Source organism: Crocodylus porosus, unplaced genomic scaffold (assembly GCF_001723895.1).
Source record: "Crocodylus porosus isolate Cpor-Errol unplaced genomic scaffold, CroPor_comp1, whole genome shotgun sequence".
NCBI classification, from domain to species: domain Eukaryota; kingdom Metazoa; phylum Chordata; order Crocodylia; family Crocodylidae; genus Crocodylus; species Crocodylus porosus.
Window position 1 is genome coordinate 34,905,548 of NW_017728949.1, and position 8,415 is coordinate 34,913,962.

The 8,415-nt window shown below is 43.3% G+C and overlaps 1 protein-coding gene across 1 annotated transcript in view; it reads left to right on the forward strand.

The window, feature by feature from the left end:
- The window catches only part of FRZB (frizzled-related protein), a 25,619-nt gene that overhangs the window by 7,398 nt on the left and 9,806 nt on the right, over positions 1–8,415 (forward strand). The gene's annotated exons all lie outside the window — the stretch shown is intronic.

The following is an 8,415-nucleotide window of genomic DNA, read 5'->3' on the forward strand; positions in this document are numbered from 1 at the left end:
GGAGGTGGTTCAAGCACCTACATTGAACACCTTCAAGAGCAAATTGGATGTTTATATTGCTGGGATCCTATGACCCCAGCTGACTTCCTGCCCTTTGGGCAGGGGGACTTGATAATCTTCTGAGGTCTCTTCCAGTCTAAATGTCTATGAAACCTATGAAATACCTGAAAGTTAAAATACAGTAATTTATATGGGCAGTACATTCCCATCCATTTTTCAGTTGTGGTAACTAGTTCATCTGTGCATACCCTGACCAGGGACTTTTTGGACCACAGTTTTGGATTTAGCACCTAAAGTCTGCCTAAATTATTCTTCAGGTACCTAAGCTAGTTCGGTTTAGTGCCCTTAGTTAATACCCAATCTTACTGGCATGCAGTGAGAGAGAATAATATCTGGTTTATACGATTTTAGCTGCGTTGGCTCTGTCAGAATAGTAGAAGTAAAAAGCAGTAAAAACACATTACTAAGGAAAGCAAATATGACTGATGAAGTTATGACAGTTAGCAGTTCTGATGAATAAGATGTTATTTTTATGCCATTTTTTAGTGTAGAGCCACATTTTGAGACTTAATGTGATGCATTTTTTCAGTTGACAAAGGCAACTTAACCTCAGAAGAAAACCCCCCCATTATTTTAAAAATATTTTCTTTGTTTATAAGGTCAATAAAACAGGTTTTGTTATTTCAGTTATTCTGAATGGACTCTTTGTAAGAAGCACGACAATGATGTGTTTGAAAAAATCCTGGGCTGGACATTTTATATGGTTTCTAAAGGATATTGCAAATACTCCTGTGTATTGTTGCCTGTGAGTAATGTCAATGTGTTAAATCTGCTCAAAGCGGCGCTTTCCCCTGGCAAAGTCCATTGGCAAATCTTTCTTCTAGACTTGCATATAAATACTTTTTTTTTTTTTTGCCTCTCTTGGCTAGAAACTACATTCTTGTCTGTTTCATAAGATGCTCTTAAAGTCACTTAGAGGTTTCTCCAGACTTTTTATTAGTTCAGTGAATGTTTGCCAGGTGTGAATACTTGTATTGATCAGTAACAGAAGCAGGGTTTATGGGAGCAACATTTTTTTTTATATTTTCAAGTGTCACAATTTATTTCTAGGAGGAAATGTTAAAAGGTACAAATGCCAACTAGGCCCCTAGCTCCTACTAACTCTCACCAAGAATTGAATGTTTTAATGAAAAATTAATTCAAGTGCCACAAAACCCAATTGGGCTTATGATCTTAGCTATTGTTTGATTCCCAGCACCTGAAGCATTAGAGGGAAGGTTGGCAGAGAGTGCCAGAAGAGTGCTTGGGTAAGGTACTGGCAGGCCCAGGCCCTGGTTGTTCCATAACGATATGACCATGCCAAGGGAATCACTGTCTAGACTTCTATTTTGTGCTTCCCCAGCATACAACCTTAGTCTACTACCAGGAAGGGGTGTTTTCATATGTACCTAAAGAAGAGTCAACCTTACAAGAAGCACAAATCAATCAAAACCTTTTAGCGCACAGTTTAAATGCAACATGATCCCATGGAGACCCCATAATAGGCGTCAGGAAACTTGGATTCTCATTCCAGTTCCACTACTGACCTCATAACTAACCTTGGAAGTTACTTAACTTCTCTAGGACCTAGCGTAAGTATTTTTAAGTAGAAGATAATAATTACCCCTATTCCACTTTTGCTAAGAGCTTTGAAATCTATAGCTGAAAAGTGATAATAAGCGTTCCCAATTATTACATGTTATCCTTCAGCAGGAACAGGAGCGGGCTCATTGACCAAATTCTAGGACCATAGTAGTAAAATGTTTTCCTTGGATTAAAACAGTTCCTGATATTGTTATTGTTTTAAAACAGGAGGGTAATGTTTTAAGCCATACATCTCATTACTGTCAATTTATGTCACTTTGTGTTTTGATAGTGCATCTGAGTACAATTCTGCAGACCAGGGGAATTATACAGGATTAGTTCCATAGTTTTGTTTGGAATTGAAATTGGAGACTCCTTGAATAAGTATGAGTCTATTATGAGCACCTGCTTTCAGGCAGTTTAGCAAATGCATTCAGATTTGGCCTAAAGTACGCATGGCTTCCCACAGGCTGATTGAAAGTCAAAAATCACTTCTTTTTCTGCCTTTATTATTTTAAGGCATGCACGTAAAAATAAAGTGCATCACAATCTACAATTAGATTTCTGATGATGCATTTTAAAGTCAAGAGAAGCCTTATTCCCTTAATCCAAAATGCCCCCTGTACTCCTATATATACTTCTTTTTAATTATATGAACTCATTTAAGCCAAATTATATTTGAGAACCTCATAGCCATATGATAACCTCAGCAGTTTTTCAAAAATGTAAATGCTTATCAGCAGATAAAGGTTATTCTCACTGTGTTAAAATGCTGAATATTTATGCCCTGTTGCATGAACGCCCTTTGCCCCTGGAGGCTGGGGGGGGCATGGTGAGCTCCCGCAGGCGGTGGCAATGGTGGGAGCATGGAGGTGCAAAGCCGGGAGTTGCCACAAGCAGCCGTGGCACTGTCAGTGGCAGGGGCGGGGAGGGGTGGTGAGTGCTGACTGGTGGTCAGCAACTACCTGGAGACACCACTGGCAGCTTTGGTGGCAGGCAGCAGTGATCGCGGACCACCTGCAGACGCTGCCAGTGATGTTGGTAGTGAGGCAGGGAGGGGGCAAGCAGTGACCTCCTGCAGGTGGGTGCACTGCCATGCTCGGGGTGCATGTGCACCCACGTGCATCACCAATGCCCTGTTGTTGTTTCACTTTTCAGTGTATTCAAATCAAATGTGTTTGGTTTTAACATAATTTAAATATTGAATGAAGCATATATAACCTGGGAGGCAACATTAGATGTTTAGGGTATAAGAATACCTAAGAATACCTAAGAAGTCAAGATACCTGGTTTCTGTTGTTAACTCAAATACTACTCTTTACAACCATAAGGACTGGTAACTTCACTTTTTAAATAAAATCCTAAATTCTGGAGCAAAACTATGCAGCAAATACAGAAACAAGGGCAATTGTGTGGCCACATACTCATTATTATACATGAGTGTTGCAGTATATGCTGTATAGGATGAACCAAATGCTCCTGGAAGAGCAGAATAGATTAATGACATGATGTACTTAATTTCTGGTAGTTTTTAATAGGCATATTGGTGTGGTTATCACTGCATAGCATAGTCTTTATATTTTTCTAAAAAGAAGACCAGTGTCCTCTGACTAGCAAACATAAAGGGGCACATTTTCTATTGGACCTCTATTAGAGAGGTAGCCTGCCAGCAAACTGGCTTTGAGCGTGGCTGTTGATATGGCTATAAATATGATAATGCTGCAGCATGTTACATTTCCAATTTCTCACAGTAGCAAAACTCTACAACAATCTACTGCCCCAAAGTATCCAAGCCCAAATATCTTTCATTTCATCATAGTAATTAAATAGCTCAGCATTTCTGCTGTAATGATCAACAATGACACTTTTAACCCTGTGAGTGAAAGCGTAAGTATAAGGCTTCAGTGTTAACACTCTACTGAATTAATCTAAAAATTCCCACCTGTGTACTTGTTTCCAGCTGGCTGGAGATTCAGATAAAAACTGCTGCAACAGTGTACATCTATAGTGTATTTTGAAGGCTGCCTTTCTATGCAGCAAATTCAGAAACAAAGGTAATTATGAGGCCACATATTCATTATTATATATGGGTGTCAGCCTTAAATATACAGTATAAGCTAAATCATAACTTCCTAGGTGATGGTGCTATGTAGTAGAGAGTGATCAAAAGGAGCCTTTCCTTGGAGTCCAGATTAATATTTTTCCTTCTTTGTTATACTTACTACTACACAATTAATTCATGCATGGGATTTATAAATTGCAAGTTAGCTACAAGAGTGTACTCCCTTATTTTTTTTCCCTTTATAAGGTAAACATTTAGTGGTTGTCACTAATGTCATTGTAAAGAAATTGCATTGCAGAGCTTACTGATATCAAGAGAAAAAAAAGCACAGAATAGAAGTACAGAATAGAAGAGGATTCAAACAAAGCTGGTTATTTAGGACTACAGTTTTGGATTTTGGATCCATAACAGTAATCAGATGCCTACACTAGAATTTGGGCAGGATTTGGTTGTCCTAGTTCAAACTGTGATCCAAAAAATAATCCCTGTTCAGCCTAAACTCCATAAGTACATTATTTTTTTACTAACATTCCCTAGTGTCCAAGAAGTCTGTTTCTGTGCATGAGCAGAAATGCCCTGTTTTGAGTAGCTTGGTACCTAGATCTTACCTAAACTACTGGGATTCAGAATTAGTTTATTTTTCATGAGCTGAGTGCACACAATACACTAACAGAAAATTACTGCACTCAAAATACTGTTGTGGCTGCTACTTGCTTTTGAAACTCAGCCACTTGAAGAGGAAGTGATAGTGATGCTGCTGCCTACATGTTCTGTAATGGATTAATAGAGCTTTTACCTAGTTAGTATTTAAGGGGGGTTCAAATTCTCATCTCATATATCCTTGAAGAGTCAGCTACCCACCAGGATATAGGCTATTCTGGATAGAGAACACACTCTGCCTCCTGAATTAAGACTGTGCCACAATACAAAATATTTTTTGATTCACCGACTCAAAGAGAAGACAAAAGAGGGAGCTTGACTCTGTAGCCCTGAGACTGGGCACTGACTTGAAAAGTGGATCTCCTGAGTTTTGGCCATTGCTTTGCAGTCTTTCATTGGTATTTAATGTTCAGTAGTCTTACAATAAAAACAAAACATTCCTGGTGCCAAGGACTAGAATCCAGGCCTCCCTCTCACATGGCCACAGAGTCATGTTCCTTCTTATTCTCTATGGCTAGGTACAGAAATTTCATATAAACCGGTGTAACCGATCAGAAACTGATGTAAACCTGTAACAGAGCAGAAGTTCAGTGCACACAGACCTATTTAAAAATGGCAGAAACTGGTCTAAGATAGACCTGGATGGATGTACTACCTTAACTGGTTTAGGGCAGAGCAGTGTATCAAACTTCTGTGCCAGATCTCTTCCCAACTCAAGTTACTTTGCAGTCACCTGGCATCCCAGGATGTTTTGCAGCTCCACTACTAACCCCCACTCACAGTGGTGATAGGCAAGCCTCAGCCTGTGCTTGTCTGCTTTGGCAGCTAGGCCAGCTCTCCCCTTCGACTGTCACAGAGCCGAGGCAGCAAAGCCTGTGCTCCCCAGGCCTGTGTCCTGCCTTTGCCTGTCAGCAGGGCCATGCAGTGGGGGGGGGGGGGGCAGAGCAAAGGCCCTGGTCCTCACCACCCAACCAGAACTTCTGGGGAGGGCTTGTGGCAGGGGCTGTCTCCACCCCCGCTGACCAGTCCAGTGTGGCTTCCTTCCCCAACCCTGCCCCCTGCCAGCTGTTAGTAGCCAGGGGGAGGGGGGGAGAAAATGGACCTGCCTCACTGCAGCCCAGCCAGAGCTGCTAGGCGGTTGTGTAGAAGGGCTTTCTCCCCTCCCTCACTGACTGCAACCTTGTTACACACTAGGCCAGTCGGCAGGGGGGAGAGAAAGCCCCTGCCATGCACCCCGCCAGTGGTTCTCTGTGCCTATGCTACTGTCACTGCAGAGGGGCCTGGTATCTGCCATGTGGGTAAGTGCACGCAGGTGGAGTTCTCCAGGAGGTGGAGATTTGCAACCTGCAGCAGGGAGCCAGTTTGCTGGCCCCAGCCTAGGGTGTTGCCAGCCTCAACTATAGGTGGTTCCCGGCTCAGCACATGGGTATTATTGGATCATCATTCTGAGATATTTAAATCTCCTCATTTACCACAAAAAGCCTTCAGTGCCTCATTAGATTGGGCTGCAATACTTAACTTTTAGACACTGAAGTCCTTTGTTGGATCTACCACTAGTTAATTGCTTGCCACTATGTATAGTACACGCAAAATTCCATGACTATGTGGATCCGTGTGAGTAAAGTTTGTTGGATCTGCACTGTGATTCACTTTGCTTTGTTTTTTACCAAAGAAAGAGGTGAGACTGCCTATATATTAGCTGTACTTTTCTTTTAAATAAAGCACTTACTAAGTTTTGAATTTATTTTTGTATACATTAGAATAAAAAAGATCAATAAAAATTCAATGAATAATATTCTCTGAACAGTGCTTCAAAATTTATGTTAGGTCCTAGTTCAGTCAGAGTGTAAGCCAGTAGATATGCTAGCTAAGGAAGATAAAATTCCATCTATAGTGCAGACAAAGGCTGTTTCCTCAGTGCTGGCTTTACTAACTTAGGGGAGATTTCAAAACAATACCACGGTAATGTAAAATAATTTAACAGCCCCCTTTTTTATCTCTTAAATCTCATGACAGGTTCTCTTAGAGTGATGCAAACCAACTGCATCTTTAAAACACTGACCCTTTTATTTATATGTGACATGTGACGGTTGTATTATAGGAAAACAAAAATCTTTACCCACCATATCTCTGTCTGGAAACTACAGCTCCCTCAAATTCTCAGGCTTTAAAAGAGCTATGTCACTGGCAAAGCCTGAAATTACACACTGCCACTATAGCATAACTACATTTGGCCCTCAGTTTTGTCAGTGCAGTTATTTTGAGACTGTAGTAACTAAGAGCAGAATTTATTCTGTGACCAATAGTTTGCTGACTTTCCCCTCTCTCTCTCTCTTTTTCTCTTTCTGTGTGTGTGTGTGTATGTATGTATGTGCATGTGTGTGTATATTTGTGTATATATTTTTAAAGATAGCAAATTTACTCATGATTAGAGCAAATTACTCTTACATATATTGAACTGTTTGAAATATATACCAAACTCAGATTGTTTGATAGAATGAAGACCTGAATCAAAGTTCTTATGACTTAATGGGCGTGTCTACAAGAGATGCTTAACTTGAGATTAGAGCTAATTACTGCACAATAAGTATCACCATCTACACGTGCAGATGCTTATTGTGCAGTAATTTGCTCTAATCATGAGTATATTTGCACTCAGTTACTTACTGCGCAGTAGCACATATGTAGATGCCTGACTGGGAGCACATTTGCTCCTGATCATCTGGGCAGCAGTGTGTGGGAGATTGCTTCCTGCCCCTGGGAGCTGCCTGCTGCCAGGGCAGGCTCTGCCACCGTAACCTGGGTGGGGACAATGTCCCCTTGCACCTGCAACAGAGAGCTCCCAGCCCCTGCTCTGTGATCACAATCCTGGGGTCAGGGCTGGGAGATCCTTATCTCCCAGCCTGAGCTCCATGGTCATGGGGCTGTGGTTGAGAGAACCTTATGCCTCTGGGTCCCATGACCATAGTTTGGGCTGGGAGATAGGGATCCATGGTGCTAAGATTGCTGGCTTGGGCAACAAACCTGCTCTCACATCTCTGCACATGTCAACTGGATCCAGCCAGGGGCCATAGGTGGCAGATCCCTGACCTACAGCTAGCAAACACTGGGTTGTGCTTTATATACATATACCAAGTCAGTTCAACACAAAACAACACTGTGTCATAAAAACTGTAATTTCATCTCCATTCCACCAAACAGTTTAAGTTTCCTGACCAAACCCTATCTGCCATGAGATACAATTTATAGAGGTGCACCGATACATCAGTCCCATATTGGATTGGCACCAATATAAGGAAAATCGACTGTATTGGCAATTGGCTTTTTTTGCTGATGTGGCTAATAACGCGACCGATAAATGCCCCCTACATGCATGCAGCCGCAACGCAACACACAGTCGGCTAGGAGTGCAGCCTAGCAGTGTGGAGAGCAACTTGGTCCAGTTGGTAGGTCTGTTGTGAGGGAACGGGCATGGGGGGCAGATCAAGGCCCTTGTGGTGAGGGAAGGAGTGGGGCTAGGGCAGGGGTTGGGGCAGGTGCTGTACAGCTGGGCCAGGGCATGGGACAGAACCGTGATCAGCTCATTCAGGGGATGCAGGGCGGGGATGGTGGCTCCCGCTGCTACGCACACCCCCAGGAGGGCACAGGTGGTGTGTGTCCCCAGATCTGCACATGTGGCGAGGTTGGGCTGTCACTTTGGGCTGGGGCTAGGGTGGCGCTGGGCTTGTCCTGATGGGGCTAAGGCCCAGGCTGTGCTCAGGGCGGGCAGCAGTGGCACTCAGAGGGGGGCTGTGGCAAATTTTGGGGTGGCTGCAGCCCCCCCATAGTCTGCCTCCCAGCATTGCCAGCACCCACACTGAGCACAGTCCCGACCCAGCCCCCAGCAGGAAAAGCCCGGCACAGCCGTGGCCCCAGCCCGCAGTGGCAGCCTGTCCTTGCCCTATGTACAGATCCAGGGGCACATGCCCCCCTTGCCCTTCCAGGGTGCATGGAGCAGCAGGAGTTCCTCCCCCCCCCAACCTCTGGGCAAGCTACTTGTGGATTTGTTCTGTGCCATGCCCTGGCTGTGC